This window comes from Mixophyes fleayi, chromosome 12 (genome assembly GCF_038048845.1).
Source record: "Mixophyes fleayi isolate aMixFle1 chromosome 12, aMixFle1.hap1, whole genome shotgun sequence".
Taxonomy (NCBI): domain Eukaryota; kingdom Metazoa; phylum Chordata; class Amphibia; order Anura; family Limnodynastidae; genus Mixophyes; species Mixophyes fleayi.
Genome location: NC_134413.1, coordinates 70,652,611 through 70,672,397, shown reverse-complemented (window position 1 = coordinate 70,672,397; position 19,787 = coordinate 70,652,611). Strand labels below are relative to the sequence as shown.

General features: G+C 42.3%; 1 pseudogene; it reads right to left on the bottom strand.

Annotated features, from left to right (window-relative positions):
* Positions 1 to 19,787, bottom strand: part of LOC142108627 (uncharacterized) — a 168,365-nt pseudogene that overhangs the window by 107,385 nt on the left and 41,193 nt on the right.

Sequence of the window (19,787 nt, the reverse complement as noted above, 5' to 3'; positions counted from 1 at the left end):
ATAGATCAAAGACAGATCCGCTGGGGAGAGAGTGGTGGAGTACTTTGCATCGCAGCAGTACACTGTAGTTTGGTAGTTTGTCCAATTGAACTTGCTAGGTTGTATTCGGTCATGCCCCCCCCCCCTGGTGGTAATTGGCTTAGACACCGAGATGGGTCCCCCCTTGCAAGGTACTTATTGTTCAGCTGTCTTTAAGTAGTGCGCTGCGAAGCTTGGCTTAATGCCGCAGGTTAGGGGCTCATTCCTTCAGAATAGGAGCAGCTACAGTGGCGGCTGAAGTAAGCGATTCAGAACCGACTATTATGGTGGTGGGAAGGTGGAACTGAAAGTGTTTTAGGAAATATGTTCGTCCACCTATTGAACTTTAGCGTATCGCTGCTATTTCGGGAGGTTGACCCATGACATAGGTTGTTTACCTTGTTGAAAGGAGGCGCGGAGGGTTTCGCCATTTTCTTTTCTCCGGGGGCCTGATTGGCTGTTGGCACCCCGGGATTTCTGGTTTTACCTCTGCATGGGTCACCCTATCTCGCACAAACAGTGGTGTGCCTTTCCGCTAGTATTAAGTGTGTATTTCGTCTCTGGTTGACACACATATCAATCCATCTTGCACGTTCCCGGCAGGATGGCAAGAATATTTGGTTGGTGGGCCATTCATTCGTCTTTTGGGCCGGTAAAAGTGGGTCCGCTCATAAGTCGGCCAGATCCCCCCAGGCAAGTTCAGTGAGGTGGATAGGTCGCAGGGGGCTTTGTGGGAGTCGCCATTGAAGGTTCTAAGGGATAGCGAGGTCAGGTTTGGACGCTCTTCGGTGATTAGCATCCACCTCGGGGACAATGATTTGGGTAAGTGGAAAGGTATAGAGCTCATAGTAAGGATTGGAGCGATTAAACGACATTGGCCAACAGTACGCCTCACATGGTCGGACATCATCCCTAGAATTAGCTGGAAAGGAGCAGACAGGCCAGCCCGTATTGGAAAGGCACGCGGGAAGGTTAACAGGGCGGCGAGGAGAATATTCTCGGAAATAGGGGGCGAGTTTATCTGCTTCCCGGGCATCAGAGCAGGTGTCACAAATTTATATAGACCTGATGGGGTGAATTTGGCAGAGACAGGATTGGCGTGTTTCGTAGAGCAGATTTTCAGTGTTTTGGCTATGAGAAGTCAGTTGGTGGCGGACTTGGGTTCCTAACGGGACCCAGCTTTGGCGGTAAGCAGCCCAGTCAGCAGACAATTGGGTCACATTCATGACGCAGTAGGCACTCTCCCCTAAAGGGAGTAAGCACTTGGGGAGAATACCCCTTCGGGCTGATGGGGCTCCGCTTAGGCGGGCGCGCCCCAGCCGTACCCAATCTAGTGGGGCGGATTTGATAGCGCATTGGTCTGCTTATATTGGCCACCTCTTCTCAATATATTGAACATTTCAATAAATTACTGACCTTTCATTTAGCCAAAACAAAGTCTCTGTGTCTTTATTTCATAGTGGTATATTAACTCTGTCAGTAACACTGTAAAGGTTAGATGTCACCCGTTAAGCGGATTATAGTGATCGCTGAGAGCGTCCTTGTAACCGCCACACAATACAGAGCTCAACCCCGCTCCTCCCCCCACAAACTACTCTATTTTTTAAATCTCCCCTCAACCATTTCACTGACTTCCTCCTCAGCCACCCCCAGACATCCAGATTCACCCAGTGACATTCAGGCATAGCTGTCCTCGTCTTTATACATGACAGGCAGCCGGCCAACACATCTGATTGCTGTTAGCTGCCTGTCAGTGTGCGCCACAGATCTTAGTACAGTCTTACAAGATGTGGTAATCCTTATCTAACAAGACCAGACTAAGAACTGAAACTCACACTGACAGGTAGCTACCAGCAATCGTATTTGCTGCCAGATGGCCCGTCTTGTAATCGTGAACGGTGAATGAGTTCAGGCAGCTCCGGCGCAGGGACTAAAAAAAAACTTAACGGTGGGAAATCCAGTGATGCCCCCTGGATCCAGAGCCATAGGCTGCAGCCTCATCGGCCCGATTGGTTCATTAGGCCTGTGTGAGACTCATATATTGGACATTGGAGCTTCTATACTGGATATTGGGACAACTGATATAAATATTGGAGTTACTACACTGGACATCATGTCATGTGGTTTCCATATAAGAGTTTTAATTTGTCAAAATAAGCTCTGCCCTTGGATGCCAACAATGTTGTGTCATTTTATAATAAAACCTGCCTGCCTTACTTATGATAAGGAAAACATTGATTGTTCGGATTATGTTTTACTATAGTTTGTTACATTTATTAATAAAGGAAATCAAGTGCACACCCCCAATTCTGTCTTTACACTAAGACACTGTATTAAGGAGAATCTACTATGACCATCACTCATCTCAAAATACCAGAATAATGTGATTTCATGATTATCTGGAGATACTGAGTCCTATAACTTGTCTATAATAAAGAAATGTTTTCATTTTGTATTATTATACATTGCGCCTCCCTATTTGGTCCTGGCAGCAACATCGGATGAAATCATCTAACTGGATCCCGGGACCTTGAAACTTTAGACTTTAGGTGACATTTTTATGCCAGTGAGGAAGTCAACGGTGGCCCCTCTATTATTGGTTAGTCTAGGGGGATTGGATGAAATAAAATAATGATCGATTCCCTTTAAATACACCTATTGTTTTATGTGGTGTGCACTACTAGTGTTGATGTCATGTTTATTAGATTGATCAGTAATGTTGAAAATTATTTTGTCATCTATGCAATTTATTTCATATGTCTTTCTCTTCTTCTTGAAACTTACTGCCTGAAACAGCTGCCTCATAAAGCACTTCCTGCCATATAAGTTGCCCTTTAATGTTTTCTCTGTTATGTGATGTGTTAGATTGAATTGTTCATATATGTAGATGTGTTATGCTGTCACACATATTAATTACATACAAAAATAAAAAATAAGTAGTTAAGCAAATTTGTGTGTGTTCTGCCATCTACTGGTCAAACTATAAATTGACCTATCCAATAACTCTGCAGAGGTATATTGCCATCTAGCGGTCAAACATCAGAACATTTTTTTGTACTCCCAGTAGTTGGAGAAAGATATTCCAGTTAAAAGTCTACTATGCGCAGGAAGTCCTATCACAAGAAGTGATAATAATTCAACTTAAGGAGTATATGTATGTATTTATTAGTTTCCAGCCAGACAGGTCCTGTAGGGGAAACAAATGACCAGGCCCCTGCACTTAGAGATGGCATACTCGCCAACTCTCCCTGAATGTCAGGGAGACTCCCTGAAATAGGGGTGATCTCCCTCACTCCCTGAAGAGTCTGGCATTCTCCCTGATGCTGAGCCAGTACAAGACGTGGTTGGCTTCCCCATCTGTGGCATGATGATACAGTTCAGAAATAGTGTCCTATGTCCATGTATTGATGCCTATGGAGGTGGCCATTTTCATGGAGACCAACATTTAATCAAAGACCGACAGGTAAGACAACATGACTTCAGTAATGGAGACAGAAATGTAAAAGACACTTCAGTCTCTAGAGAATCATTAGCTGCTTTTCTTTAACGCATAGTTGCCTACTCTTTCGGAATGTCTGGGAGACCTCCCGGACTGCTGGGAGAGTAGGGCAACCTCCAGGTTCTTGCCCCCACCATAGATAAGTGGTGGGGGCTGGGCTTAATAATGCATATATTGTATCATCCAAAATGATGCAATTAGTCAAGCCCCGTCCCAGCACACCCACCTCCCCCAGGATCTCCCTGAAGCCAACGAGGAAAAGTTGGCAAGTATGGCCTACTGTCCTATCAGATATGTTGCTGAATTGTGTCTGAGTACCCTACAGCTTTACTCACACTCATCCTATAAGAAACTGCCTCATGTATTTGTGATTTGCTTACTGTATTAGTTATGTCCTATCTGTATTTGTACGACTATCTGGCGCTACGAAATTTGTGGAGCCCTATAAATAATAATTATAGGCACAGTTCTCTAGATGGTTTTGTTTTTTCTATTTGAATTTCTTTTATAAGGCGTACATGTTGTTGATAAACACATTCAGATATAGGATTGATTCCCTATTCAGCTTTGTACATTTGTCTGCCTCTGTAAAACTATTATTCCTATAAAGGTTTGTGCCTAGAATATATTATATATACTTGTATTGTACAGGTTGTAAGAATACATCAATATATTCACCCAAATAACTAGTAAAGTAACTAATACCCAACGTTATTGGCCTTTCAGGGGGATTAATGAGTGTGAGGATCCACCACAAAGCCAACTATGGACAACAGGTGGCAATGTACCGTCAACACTGACGCTGCAGACTCAGCACATCTGCTAAAGGTCAAGTCTATCAGGACTAAAAGACCTCACCTGTATGCAGCCGTTATAAGGCCCTCACTCCTACCAGCTTTGCATGAGCAAAGTTTGGAATTGAGTTTCTCTGTTGGTGATTCAAAGAGTATTATTATGCTTGTCTGTCCATTCACTTCAGCTTCATCCCTCATGATTCTACCTTCTCCAACCCATCCACTTCAGCTTCATCCCTCATGATTCTACCTTCTCCACCCTATCCACTTCATCTTCATCCCTCATGATTCTACCTTCTCCAACCCATCCTCACTTCAGCTTCATCCCTCATGATTCTACCTTCTCCAACCCATCCACTTCAGCTTCATCCCTCATGATTCTATCTTCTCCAACCCATCCACTTCAGCTTCATCCCTCATGATTCTACCTTCTCCACCCCATCCACTTCAGCTTCATTCATCATGATTCTACCTTCTCCACCCCATCCACTTCAGCTTCATCCTTCATGATTCTACCTTCTCCACCCCATCCACTTCAGCTTCATCCATCATGATTCTTCCTTCGCCCATCACGATGCTGCCAACTCCAACCCATCAACTTCAGCTTTAAAGAGAACCTGTTAGTTTTGAGTACAGTAATGGCCGTGTGACCTCTGGGCCACATTTATAGTCAGAAGCAAGAGGCTAAAGGAGGAGATTTGCTCCTGAATAAACCATGTTGCGATGCAAGGGGGGGGGCAATTTTTTTTTTTGCATGCATGCATTGAAAATCCTGGCTGCCTTTACATGCAGCACACTTTATTTATACACCACAATGACAGTTGCAGTAGAACATGCCTCTCCCTACTCTAAATCTGTCCGCATATTTTAGTTTTGCACCCCGGCGGTGCAACATGGTTTTGCCAAGGTGGAGATGTACTCCTTTGTTTGCTTCACTTCTATCTCTACATGACACCATTTGAGAAGAGGCCATAGAGAGAACATAGAAAATCAGCGCAAACTGCAGGCATATACTCCAACTGGCCTTCTGAGTTGGCTGCCTACTGATATCTAATATTACAGACCAGCTCATATTATAATGTGCAACTTTTATAGTATAATGAATGGAGTCTGCATGAGAGAAAAAGCCTTTAGCTACACAGCTGCTGTCATATAATTAGAATGGTTGCGCCATACTCCTTCCTTGTTCTTGTAATGTACAGGAAGATACATTCAGATCTTATCTTCTGCTTTATACCAGTCCGTGAGATCTTTATCTGCATTCTCCAGCCGGTCACCATGTACACAGAGACCTTCATCTTCTTCCTCTGTAAGTATAGTGATCTGTACTCAGTGTCTCTCTGATTTCCAATAGATAATTGTATCTCTGCCGTGTAACATAATAAGAGCTTATTCAATAACATGATGTATATAGGGGTGTAACTAGAGATGACTGGGCACCGTAGGAACATTCTGAATGGGACCCTCAACACCCCAGAAACACTGTCATCCATTACCACGTATGCAATGTCTTGTCTTTGTCTATTTTCTGTAGGACAGACATACAGACTGTGTTCTCATGTTTTGTGAATATTATTAAATTATTTGTGTTACTAAAAGGTAATATATGATTTATTATTAAATAAAACTTTATACATTTCATTTAAAATGGAATGACCAGGACAAATTTTGTTAAATGGGGCACTGGTCAAAATATAATAAACGTATTAAAAATGCTAATGAATTTCTGATGTACTTTTATGTGCTATGAAGGACTCTATTCACATATAGCACAGTGTGTCCCTATGTTCTCTCTCAAGTGGAGGAAGCATAGAATTTCCCATACTATGTACAATGACAGATTGCTCTAAGCTTTGTTCATACCACTAACACAACCAAATTGCATTGAATGATTTTATGGCAGCTGGATAAAACCTAAAGGGGGCCCTAGGCAAGATACTGATGTGGGGCCCTCCTTACATTCCTCCCTGTAAAAATAGGGCCCTCACTTAGTGCTGACAGTGTAAAAAATGTCCCACATCCAGGGCATCTTCTCTCCTCTGCAGTCCTGACACACTCTTTTTCTGTGTACTTCCAACTACATCTCATCTCTCCTCTGTGGAGGTGACACTTCACTTGTTTGGGCTCTGACACTCCTTCTCTAGTGCCCTGCTCACCCCTCCTCTGAAGGGCTGACTTCTACCTTGGATGCTACTACACCCCAAGAGAACGTTAATACACCCATCCCCCACCTCATATAACATTAATACCCCCTGTCACGATACCGTTGAACATGTACTTTTGATCCCCGTGTCCCCCTAGAGTGTCTGCCCTAGCACACATTATGACTGTGTATTCAGTATAGGTGCTTTCATTCCCATAGCATGTCTGTGCTCACCCCCATACTGTGTTTGAATATTAGCTTTAAGATTAGTAATATATGATATTGTGTAATATTATCTATTACACTGTAGGTGAGGTAAGCATGTTAGTCCGAGGGCTTCCTATTGTTCACTTATGCCAACAGAGTAAGTCTATGTGTATTCTAGGCCTGCAGGAATAGTACATCAATAATTATATTATCAGGTAGACCAGACTATTGTTTAACAGAGGATATCTTTGTTTACCTAAACAACAGGAGATCTAGCTAGCGGTAGTGTCCCCTTCTCTATTATAATCTAGTCAGGCAAGTGTTATGTTTAAAACACAATGGAGTGAATAGTCATCATTACAATATGCCGTTACCATTTATATAGATTGTGTATAGTTGGCTCTGCTATTTACATTGCTAGTTACCCACACGATACAGGCTAGAAATGAGAAACGGTAATATTGTACTTTTAGCTACATCTGTAGGCAAACAAGATAATGTTTAGTAGTGTATTCACAAGCCAGACCTGGTGGCTTTCTGTGTCTGATTTAAGCACCTTAATTAGGAAATGTGTATTGTATTCCTATGCCTGAATATCCTAAGACACAGCAGACAGTCAACACACCCCTACAGCCTGAGGTTATTCTGTGGGTGTAAGATAGAGCAGTGGAGTGTTGGAGGGGGGTGTTATGATAGAGGAAAGATCAGGCTGGTGTAGGAGGTAATGGTTCCTGCCAGCTGACAGAGATCGGGAGAAGGACTGCGAGGACCCTTGTTCCTCTTCCTTTGGATAAGTTACCCCAGATCTTGTGAATCTGTGTGCTCGCCAAAAGCAAGGTGACAGTGAAGCCGGACCACTGCCCTGCTGGCAGTCACTGGGGATCCGCACTCCCTGGAATGCGTAAGTCTATAGTCGGATTTCCCAAGGTGGCCATAATAGGACCGGTGTTGTATTGTATGTACTACTCTTGTGTCCATTGTGCATACCTGTAATTGTTTCTCCTGTATGTTGGTTTTGTGCCTGTTGTTGCTGTTCCATTAATAAAAGCTAACACTGGTTAAGTTGGATATCTGCCTGGGTGTAAGTATTTACCCACTTACAGGGGAACACGGTAGGGTGTTCAGCCTTGGTAGACACCGTTCCCTTACACCCCCACCCCAAATCTTACCTACACTTATATAATCATGATGTAATGCTGATCACCCGCTTGGTGACCTAGTCAACCTGCCACTGTCTGGTGGCCTAGGTTGCCTAAAGCGACATGCATCCCTGTGCACCCTAGATTTATAAATAGGCCTATAAATCTCAATGGGTAAACATATGGAATCCTGCATTATTAGGTTTGGGTCCTATGCATTTTGGGAAGTAAAAACACTAGAACCTTAGGGCTGTTTCCACCTTGAGACAAAAGGAGAGAGTTTTGGAGAGCATAATTCTAGTGGTGACAGGGATTAGGTTTACACCTTGCTTCCTGCATTCCAATGGGAGCAATCTCCCTCCAGCCTCCATATAAAACGTTTCCTGTTACTGTAGGGTGATGGCTTCGCCCACCTGTCACATGACGCCGGCTCCAGCATTTGGCAATATGGGTGCAGACAGATTGTGAGAGGAGCAATGATCCAACCGAAAAATGGCTCCTCAGCCAACACTACCCCTGTGACATAACCCTAGAGATCCAGCGCTAGATGAGAGCTAGGGGTATATTTACTAAACTGCAGATTTGAAAAAGTGGAGATGTTGCCTATAGCAACCAATCACATTCTAGCTGTCATTTTGTAGAATGCTCTAAATAAATGATAACTAGAATCTGATTGGTTGCTATAGGCAACATCTCCACTTTCTCAAACCTGTAGTTTAGTAAATATACCCCCTAGTGTCTAACAATGCTTCTACCACATAATATTTCAGGCCCCCTGTGGGGGGAAACTATATTGAATTATATCCATTAACTCTTTTTCTATTCTTTTCTACAGTGTTGGTTATCCAGAAAGCGGGTAAGTTACCAGTTATGCTCTTTAAACAATTCCTGATATATTTGAACCCTTTATTAAAGTCTGTCCTCTTTAATGACGATGTTTGTTAGGTATACAGATACTTTATTTTCTTGTTTGATTTTTTTATATGGCACAAACAAATTGTGATTATACACAGATAATTACAATTAAATGTAAAAGCAAAAATAAAAAAATAAAAGTTGCTCTTACAAGAGGAGAAGGGAAAAGTCAGTTGGGTGGGACCTTATCTAGTTCTCTTATATCTTCTTTGATTAGTACACCAGAGATGACCTCAAATCAGCTGAGGTACGTTCATGATGAGATTATCTAACCACTCAACATTCCCTCTAGATTGTAAGCTCTCACGGGCAGGGTCCTCTCTACCTGTGGTCTCATGGGCAGCACGGTGGCTCAGTGGTTAGCACTTCTGCCTCACAGCACTGGCGTCATGAGTTCGATTCCCGACCATGGCCTTACATGCCATTGTTGTGTGTTTGTGTAGGTTTCCTCCAGGTGCTCCGGTTTCCTCCCACACTCCAAAAACTTAATAGTAGGTTAATTAACTTCTATCAAATTGACCTTAGTCTCTCTCGGTCTGCGTGTGTGTATGTTAGGGGATTTAGACTGTAAGCTCCAATGGGGCAGGGACTGATGTGAGTGAGTTCTCTGTACAGCGCTATGGAATTAGTGGCGCTATATAAATAGCTGATGATGTCTACTGTCCGAGTCCCATATGTGTCGTGTCACGTCTTTTTTCTGTGAGAGTCCCTACAGCTTTACTCACACTCATTGGTGCTACTTATGCATAACTGGCTCATGTGCTTACTGTATTAGTTATGTCCTATCTGTCTTTGTACGTTTGTACGGTGCTACAGAATCTGTGGCTCCAAACAAATAATTATTTAATAATAATAACCAGAATTTGAGACACTTGTCTGGACAACCATGATTAATATAGGTAGTTTTGTACGGTGCTAGTACAGATTAGTGTTCTGTTTTGCACATAAGTTAAATACTGACTGTTTTTTCATGTAGCACACAAACATCAACTTTAAATGTCAGTGTACAAATAAGCTATCAAGTATCTGTGTGCTACATGAAACACAGTCAGTATTTTACTTATGTGCAAATCAGAATACTAATTTGCACCCCTTGCATTGTAACATGGTTTTGTCCAGGAGACTGAAATAAGAAGTTTCTCAAGTTAAGATCCTTAATGAATCAGGCCCCTAGTTATCATTTATTTAGTACATTCTACAAAATAATAGCTAGAGTCTGATTGGTTGCTATAGGCAACATCTCCACTTTTCAAACCCGCCATAAACGCGCAGCTTGATACATTTACACCTAAGAGTGTATTCTAAGAAATGTATTTATATCATGTGCCAAACTGTCATTCAGCGGCTGCTGCTCCTATTCTACTCAAGTGGTCAATGTGTTAGTTCAAGAAATCTTCAGGTGACCAGTTGTGTGTCGTGTAAAGTGGGAGGAAGTGTAAACACAACACAAAAAAACAGGACCCCACAGCGTCATACAGCAGTAAAATAGCAAAATAGAAAATCACACTTTGAATAGTGTGAACACCCAAGTTTAATAAATCGAAAATGTGAAAAACAAATAAATATACACATGAAATGGGAACTTACACTGACAAATAACCAAATCATTTCCTTGTGTATTGTCCTCCTCAATAAAGAAATACAAAAGAACACAATAGTGTGATGTTGCAAAAAACAATTTTAAACTATATATGTTTTTGCCAAATACTGACTCTCTGTGTCCTCCAGAATCCATAATTATTCCCCCTTACCTACAAAGTCCTCAACAATTCCACCCCATCTCAATACATAGCAATTGCAAAGAGAGCTGGAGAATTGGGGCATCCCTGCCAAGTGTGGCTAATCAAAAAAAAAAGAGGGGTATTTATTACTCCAAGCGTCATAAAGGAGAAATATGACCCACTTCAGGGGGATCAGGCAAAACCCCATTTTATCCATGATTTCCGCAGGACAAGACATTCAGCTGAGTGTAAAGTCATTTGTACATCCATGGTCACTATCATTTGACTCCAAAAACATACTAGCAGGTTAATTGGCTGCTATCAAATTGGCCTTAGCCTCTCTCAGTGTCTGTGTGTATGTTAGGGAATTTAGACTGTAAGCTCCAATGGGGCAGGGACTGATGTGAGTTCTCTGTACAGCGCTGTGGAATTAGTGGCGCTATATAAATAGATGATGATGATGATAATGGCTCCCTTTATTGTCATGTGGGATTTTTGCATCAGAAAATAGTCTACAAATGTTTATATCTGTGGATTTAGTGGAAATAAAATTTAACTTCCATTGTGGAATGACTAATGTAATAGCATCATACATAGACTGGGGGTGAGACCTGGCCTCCAAGAAGGTCCTATACACTTCACTAAATTGCTGCTGGCTGATAATGAACAGGAATCAATGAGCTGGAGACCAAAGAGCAAATCAGAGACATAGGTGAGGGGGTAGCCAAAGAGTTGGAACCCATTCAAGCATTTGTACATAACAGAGAATTCAAAGCCAGAAGAGTCATCTTACAGAGCCAGGAGACTGGGTTGTCGGTCAGAGCGAAAGGCTGGAACATACCATCAAGGCACATAGGCACAATAATCTGTTGTTTGTGCAATGGACTGCAGGGGATTGTCAATGTATGGAAAGTAGACAGATTGCTGAAGTCAGCATCCTCCAGGCAAATTCATAATCATACTCACAAGACCCGGGAACAAGTCCTGCAAGTCCATCTGCCATTTTCTTTCTTTTAGATCCTACTAGTACCTCTCTTTATTCCCCATTGTTTGTGCCAGTTCGGTGAATATAATTATTCTCTCAACCAGCAGAGGCAATTGGAAAGGGTTTAAACATAGACCCAGGGGTCACTCTAGCAGGAGACCTGGACAACTCATGGGGCATCCTTTTCATCCAGTTGCCTCTTTGCCACCTCCAACTCACTTCTCTGCCCACCCCACTACCTTCCCTTCTTCCCTCACTGCTCACAGGATTTCCAACTACTTCACAGGCAAAACCAAACTATCTGTCAAGACATCTTTTTTTGTCAGGTTCAGCAACTCGCACCCATCTTCTCCTCCAGTCTTCTACCCACCATCAGTTCTTTCCAGTTATCAACGACGAGGTCTTCAAACTATTCTCTCTTTCTCAACAACCTGACTCCTCAAACTCATTCTCCTATCTCCCAATGTTTGCCTAAGCCTATCTTGCCATTTGTTGGGGTAGCTCGAGGCTGTGTTCTTGGCCCTGTGCTTTTCTCTCTATATACCTCTTTTCTTGGTGGACTAATATGCTCTTTAACTCCATTACCACCTGCAGATAACACTCAGATCTACCTCTTCCTCCCCCGACCTCTCTTCCTCTCTTTTATCCCATATGTCCAACTTTCTCTCCACAATCTCCACTTGGATTTCCCAATGCGACCTAAAGCTCAACATGTCCAAAACAGAGCTCATCATCTCCCCTCCTCGCAGTGTCACTACCCTCCTTCTAGTCGTATCACAGTTGACAACATCAAACAGTGAGAAGGGTCTCTCCTCGGTTTCACGTGCCTGCTGCCTTCGTGCCATACTTGGCTTTACCCTCAACCCTTCTCTTGTGATCTCCCACATTGACTACTGCAACCTCCTACTATCTGACCTTCCTCTCTCTCTTCTATCTCTGCTACAATTCATCTTAAATGTCATGGCAAGGCTGATCCAAGTCTGCTGCACCACCTGGCAATTCACTAGACTGGCTCCCCATTACCTCCAGAATCCAATTCAAGCTACTCACCCTCACCACCTTCAAGCCTACACCCATATCTTTCGCTAATATATCTCTGACCCCATCATGAGACTTGCCCTTTTAGATCTGCCTCTGCCTTTCACCTCATCCCCTCTGATTGCCACCTCTCAATCCCATATGAAGACTGGTCCCATGCTGGTCACTAACCTGCCTGACCAGACTCTCCTCCAACCTTCAACCTTTCAAGCCTTCTCAGGAACCTATCCTACTACTGATACTACTCCATCCTGCTGTACCTACAACTACAGTCCCAATATCCACTGGCTCCTATTCTCTCATCACTCTCGAGATTGTAAGCTCTCACCAACTTGGCCCTCTCTATTCTGTCTCATGTCTGCACCTTCTTCATCAACCTAATATGTACTAATGTATGATTTGTATTTTGTTCTATTTGCTATTCTGTCTGTCCAGAAGCTGCAATTTTGTGGCATCTTGCAAATAAACAATTATGGTGATTATGATTATTATCTGCCAAATTTAACTGCTGAATACTGGCATATTGTTTTTTTTTTGGTGACCAGACCAATGTTAGCACCAATGTGCTGATTATGTACTATAAAAGGTACATAACATTCTTTTGAACACTGTGCAACCGTGGCTTGTGCACCTCTGACATTTTGCACCTAAATGCAAAGTTAGTAAATGAACACTACTGTTGTGTACATCAAAAAAGGTAACATGAAATATATAAAATCTGCAACTGTGAAAATATGAAATAAAAGTGGTTTAATTAGTACATCAATTCAACTAGAATGTTATTATTAATATGTCTTTTAATAAGGCTGCACAAAAGTTCTGCAGCGCCGTACATTCAATTAATAGTAGTATACAATACATTGACAGCAATGATCCATAATGCATTATTAAACGAAATATAATTATACCACAACCAGGCCTCCACTAATTAACAGATTACACAAAGATAACTTGGTAATGGAGATCAAGTTATTTACGGGACAGTGAGTAAGAGTGATGTTCAACGTGAAGTAGATCCGGGCCCAAGAAGACAGGGATAAGAAAGCAGGACTAGAGGTACAGAGGTGATGTAATAGTTGAATCAGAACACAAGGAAAGAGGACCCTGCTTACATCCTAAAAGGCAAGGGGAAGACACCAATAGGGTGTTCAGAAAAATACACCATTACATTGAGAAATTGTAATAGAGCATGCAGTGATAGAAGAATATGTATTGGGAGGAATGATGACTAGCACCAAAGAGGACAAATTATCAGGCTCATGAGATAGCAGCCAGAAGAACGGGAAGCCTACAACCTTGCTTCTATGGATCATCTAATATATGGAAAAAGTTGCTCGGGCACATATAGATCCTTGATACTCCACTATGAAACAGAAAACAATAGAAAAAATACAATATGTACACTGTATGATTTATCATTTTTCTTCAAATGTTAAAAATCTCTCACCTATTGTTGGTGGCATAAACACTTTGGACATTTTTACACCATGTCCGCCGGTGGAAGCGTAGAGTGGCTCTGTTGATCATGGTGTCTCTGCAATCTAATCTCAAGGAGTCTTTTGTCCTCTTGTATAGAGGCTGTGTACCAATAGTACACCAATTGTGTAAACTGTGGAGTATACATGTCATGAATCAGAGTTTTAGCCCTGTTTATGCCACTCGCCGGTATCATATCACCGCACATCTCCCTCCTGTCAGAATGCAGCATTCTAAATCCTGGGACAAAGCGTGACTTCTGTCAGCTGTACTGGAGGCTGCCATCTTGGGTGAGACATTTTGCTACACCCTGCTTTTTCTGAGCACCTGACTTCATCCACTAATTAGTTCCCTCTACAGAGGATAAAAGTCACTTCCTACATTCAGCTAATTGCCAGTGCAACACTTTCCTAATTTATGGTTCCAGCTTACCAGTGTTGCTGTTTGTTTGCTGCTTCATTCTGCCTGCTGTAATACAGACTTCAGCCATGATTAACCCTTTGTGTGGATTCAGCTTCAGTCTATCTGCTGATTTACAGATTCCAGCTGTCACTCCTCCTGTGGATTCAGCTCTCTTCATCCTATTCCTGTCTCACCTTCTGGCTAATTGGGGTAGTAGGTTACTGCTCTGAGTCTGAGTTTTCCAACTTCTGGAGCCATCTCTGTGCCTCCGGATACCGGCTTCCAGTTCCAGGCTTGTCTCAGGTTCTGAGTTGCCCGGGGCCAGTTGCAGGCTTATACAGCTCAGGAGGTAGTCACCCCTGATAATCAGCTGCCTGAGTTCTGAGCCTTCCCAGTCCCAGTTCTGGTACTATATTTGTCTGAGTTTCTGGATCCTTGGAAGTACTGAGTCTCTGGCCGTGGGTTCAGTCCCTCTGTTCCTGCGTCCAGGTTCCACCAGGTCCACATTCCAGTCTTTTATTTCAGTACGGAGTCCAGTCCAGCATTCCTCCTCCTACGATCTGGTATACAGGAATAGAGCACATCCTCCATGAGTAACATCTTCATCCGGCCTCCTAGTTTCCACTTCATCCCTGCCACAGCTAGTGCCAAGGGTCCTGAGACGGATCCCAGAAACCCTATTGTAGTGACAATACAATGTTAATGCACTCACCTATGTTAAAAGAATATTATTCCGATGTCGTCGTTTCTTGAATGGAACGTTCTCAGAATAAAAGAATAAAACGTTCTCACATAAATATGAATGAGGATTTCTTTATCAGGAAAACTAATTTCATGGAAATATTATTTTTGCATAATTTAGATTTATTTCTGATAATGACCAAAAAGATTTGAAGTAAAATGAAACTAATAAAAAAAAGCTTTTTAAAAATAATTGAAGAATAGATAAAATATATATAGAAATAAAAACACTTCTCCATTCATCCGCGCGTTTCACAGATCTCTGATTCCTCAGGTAAGTGGGGAGGGAGTGAGAAGTGTCCAGTATTTATAGGGGATGTTTAATCATGATTAAAGGCACTTAATTATCCTCAATTAATTCAAATTGGACAGAGATTACCAGCTCGTGGCCGTGTCATCGTACGTGTCTGCATAGTTCTATTACTGTGCAACGTTGTTTAAATAATTAAGTATTTATATATGTGTAATGTTCCTCATTCACATGTATGTGAGAAGATTTTATTCTGAGAACGTTCCATTCAACAAACATTTGTAAGGCTACCGATAAAAAATCAATTGATGAATCCTGCAGTTTATACTGTTGCATTTTTTCTGTTGTTTTCAGTTTCCTACTAGAGCTTTAAGGATCTACAGTCATGGCCAAAAGCTTTGAGAATGACACAAGTATTGGTTTTCACACAGTTTGCTGCTTCAGTGTTTTTAGACCCTTTTTGTCAGATGTTGCTATGGTATACTGAAGTACAATTACAGGCATTTTATAAGTGTCCAAGGCTTTTATTGACAATTACACAAAGTTTATGCAAAGAGTCAATATTTGCAGCGTTGACCCTTCTTTTTGAAGACCTCTGCAATTCGCCCTGGCATGCTGTCAATCAACTTCTGGGCCACATACTGACTGATGGCCGCCTATTCTTGTCTAATCAGTGCTTGGAGTTTGTCAGAATTTGTGGGTTTATGTTTGTTCAGCTGCCTCTTGAGGATTGACCACAAGTTATCAATGGGATTAAGGTCTGGGGAGTTTCCTGGCCATGGACAAAAAAAATTGATGTTTTGATCCCTGATCCCTTATGGCAAGGTGCTCCATCATGCTGGAAAAGGCATTGTTCATCACCAAACTGTTTTGGATGGTTGGGAGAAGTTGCTCTTGGAGGATGTTTTGGTACCATTCTTTATTCATGGCTGTGTTCTTAGGCAAAATTGTATGTGAGCTGAGAAACAACCCCATACATGAATGGTCTCAGGATGCTTTACTGTTGGCATGACACAGGACTGATGGTAGCGCTCACCTTTCCTTCTGCGGACAAGCGTTTTTCCAGATGCCCAAAACAATCTGAAGGGGGATTAATCAGAGAAAATACTTTACCCCGGTCCTCAGCAGTCCAATCCCTGCACCTTTTGCAGCATATCAGCCTGTCTCTGATGGTTTTACTGGAGAGAAGTGGCTTCTTTGCTGGCCTTCTTGACACCAGGCCATCCTCCAAAAATCTTCGCCTCACTGTGCGTGCAGATGCACTCACACCAGCCTGCTGCCATTCCTGAGCAGGCTCTGCACTGGTGGTGCCCCGATCCTGCAGCTGAATCAAATTTAGGAGAGGGTCCTGGCGCTTGCTGGACATTCTTGGGCACCCTGAAGCCTTCTTCACAACTATTGAACCTCTCGATGATCCGATAAATGATTGATTTAGGTGCAATCTTACTAGAAGCAATATGGAGACTGTGAAGCCCTTTTTGTGCAAAGCAATGATGACTGCATGTGTTTCCTTGCAGATAATCATGGTTAACAGAGGAAGAACAATGATTTCAAGCACCAGCGTCCTTTTAAAGCTTCCAGTCTGTTATTCTAACTCAATCAGCATGACAGAGTGATCTCCAGCCTTGTCCTCGTCAACACTCTCACCTGTGTTAACGAAAGAATCACTGACCTGATATCAGCTGGTCCTTTTCTAGCAGTCCTGAAATGCAGTGGAAATGTTGCTTTTGGAATAAAGTTCATTGCAATGGCAAAGAGGTACTTCGAAATTAATTATAATTCATCTGATCACTTTTCATGACAATCTGGAGTATATGCAAATTGCCATCATAAAAACTGAGGCAGCAGACTTTGTGTAAAATAATATTTGTGTCATTCTCAAAACTTTTGGCCATGATTATATATGCGGAAGAGCAACTTTTCCATTTATTAGAAGAATATAGTAAGAAAATGGGGGAAAAAGCGTTTTTTTCAGGCACTGTGAAAGTGATAAATTTTATTATTATTGCAGTCATAAAATGTAAAACCATATTTTGAGTGTAAAGAGAGTAAAGTAAGAATTAGGGGCCTGATTCATTAAGGATCTTAACTTGAGAAACTTCTTATTTCAGTCTCCTGGACAAAACTATGTTACAATGCAAGGGGTGCAAATTAGTTTTCTGTTTTGCACATAAGTTAAATACTGACTGTTTTTTCATGTAGCACATGGTTTTGTCCAGTAGACTGAAATAAGAAGTTTCTCAAGTTAAGATCCTTAATGAATCAGGCCCTAGATCTAGTATAGTGTATAGTGGCCAATAGAAAATAAATGGGTGAATGAGTCTCCCCAATAGCCCAGATTTTCACAGGACAGTCTCAATTTGCTGCAGACCAAGAGGGTAGGAGGGGATAAGTAATTTAGGGGTGTGGTTTCAGTAAATAAGGGCACGGTTGGAGCAGATCAGTCTATGGTTGGCCGTAGCTGGGTGTATCTGGGGGTGGCCACATACTGTCCCAATATTATGATCTGCACTGATGGGAGGTATGGTGACTCATGATGGTAGGTATGGGGACTCATGATAGGAGATATGGTGACTCATGATGGGAGGTATGGTGATTCATGATGGGAGGTATGGTGACTGATGATGGGAGGTATGGTGACTCATGATGGGAGGTATGGTGACTCATGATGGGAGGTATGGTGACTCATGATGGGAGGTATGGTGACTCATGATGGGAGCTATGGTGACTCATGATGGGAGCTATGGTGACTCATGATGGGAGGTATGGTGATTCATGATGGGAGGTATGGTGATTCATGATGGGAGGTATGGTGACTGGTAAGTTATTGTGTGTTTATCTCACTGATCTCCCTGTATAATGTGATGTATTACAGGAGCTGCAGTCAGACCCATGGTGACCTTCACTCCAAACTGAAACAAGATATTCATAGGAGAGTCTATAACACTGACATGTGATGTGGGGTCTACTGTACAAGGAGATCTGATATATTACTGGTACAGAGATACTCATAATATAAATGAAGGGATAAATCCATCCATTACAATTCCTTCTGCACATAGATCCCACAGTGGGAATTACTGCTGTGAGACCAGGACTAGTGGTAGAAGTGACTCTGTCAGACTGGATGTCAGTGATGGTGAGTACATCTACTAGTTTTATCCTGTTTACAGATGTAATAAGAATGTTTCACTCATCCACTTTAATACTGAAGAAATTGTGTTTTTTAAGATATGAACAGTCACCTGAGCCGTGTAAAATGCAAAAATAAGTTTTCTTGACAAGTCAATGGATGTCCATAAATAGACCAACCCTAAGTCCAGGAATGTCACTCTCCCACCAGTTAGTCCATAACGTGGGGACTGTTCCCCACCACCCAGGCAATGAAAAGTTTCCAGGAGAAATCTGTGTCCCTAGAGAGCAGAATAAGGAATCCATAAAGACAGTATACTGTATGCGTTTTAACCATAATTAAAGGGGTTCTCCACCTCCAGAGAACTTCTCAATATAATTAGAGTCTGACGCCCATATAACACTTATGTTGGGATCCCACTGTTACCGTAAATAAGGAATCAAATGGATGGCCCCAGCTGCCTGGATGAACTTTGCAAGGAGTTATATAATGGTGGACACGGAGGTAATCTAACCCTTGTGATTGGACACAATTTGAGTGGACCTGCGGTTATCCAATCAGAAGGGGCAGATTACTTACCAGCTTTATGTCATTTACCATCATTGTGTGATAATCAATTCAATTATGTCTTCAGTAGAGCTTTCATTTAAAGCACCATGTGCTTAGCGTTGTTAGAAGGGTCTCCGTTGTGCCTGTAGAAGGAGTAACCAGAGACCAGTAGCAGAGGAGGGCGCGATGTTCTGGCCGCTGGCTCGTTTATTCATTAATATGTCTGATTCAACTGGCGTAAGTGCAATCACTATTAAAGGTGTTACATTTATCAAGAGCTTTCTCTATCTTCAGCGCTCTCCATTATTTTATGAGGGAAACAGATAGACAACTGCTTGGGGGTCAGTACTTTAAGTTTCTTGCAGAACTACTTCAGCCAGGGCCGGCGCTGCCATTAGGCAAACCTGGATGATTGTCTAGGGCGCTAATGGTTAGGGGGCTCCTAAAACATGGAATGCTGGCAGCTGACATGAAGGAGCAACCAGCAGCTCTTACATGTGAAGTGGCCGCTGCTCCTATAATGTCATAGCCAAGAGCCACACCCCCTAACTGAGGAGCTGACCATGCCGCCCCACCTCCCACTTGCCAAGAAGCAGTAAGGGTGGAGTGAGTGTCACTGCCAAGCGGGGGAGGTGCGTCTCGCCTAGAACGCCCCCAGAGCTTGTAATGGCCCTGACCTCAGTTTCTGTGTTTTGGATAAAATAAGCTACATTTCTCTCAACTTAATTCATTGTTGGATGCAAAACCAGATCAGTACAGGGTTGTCTCAAGAAAATC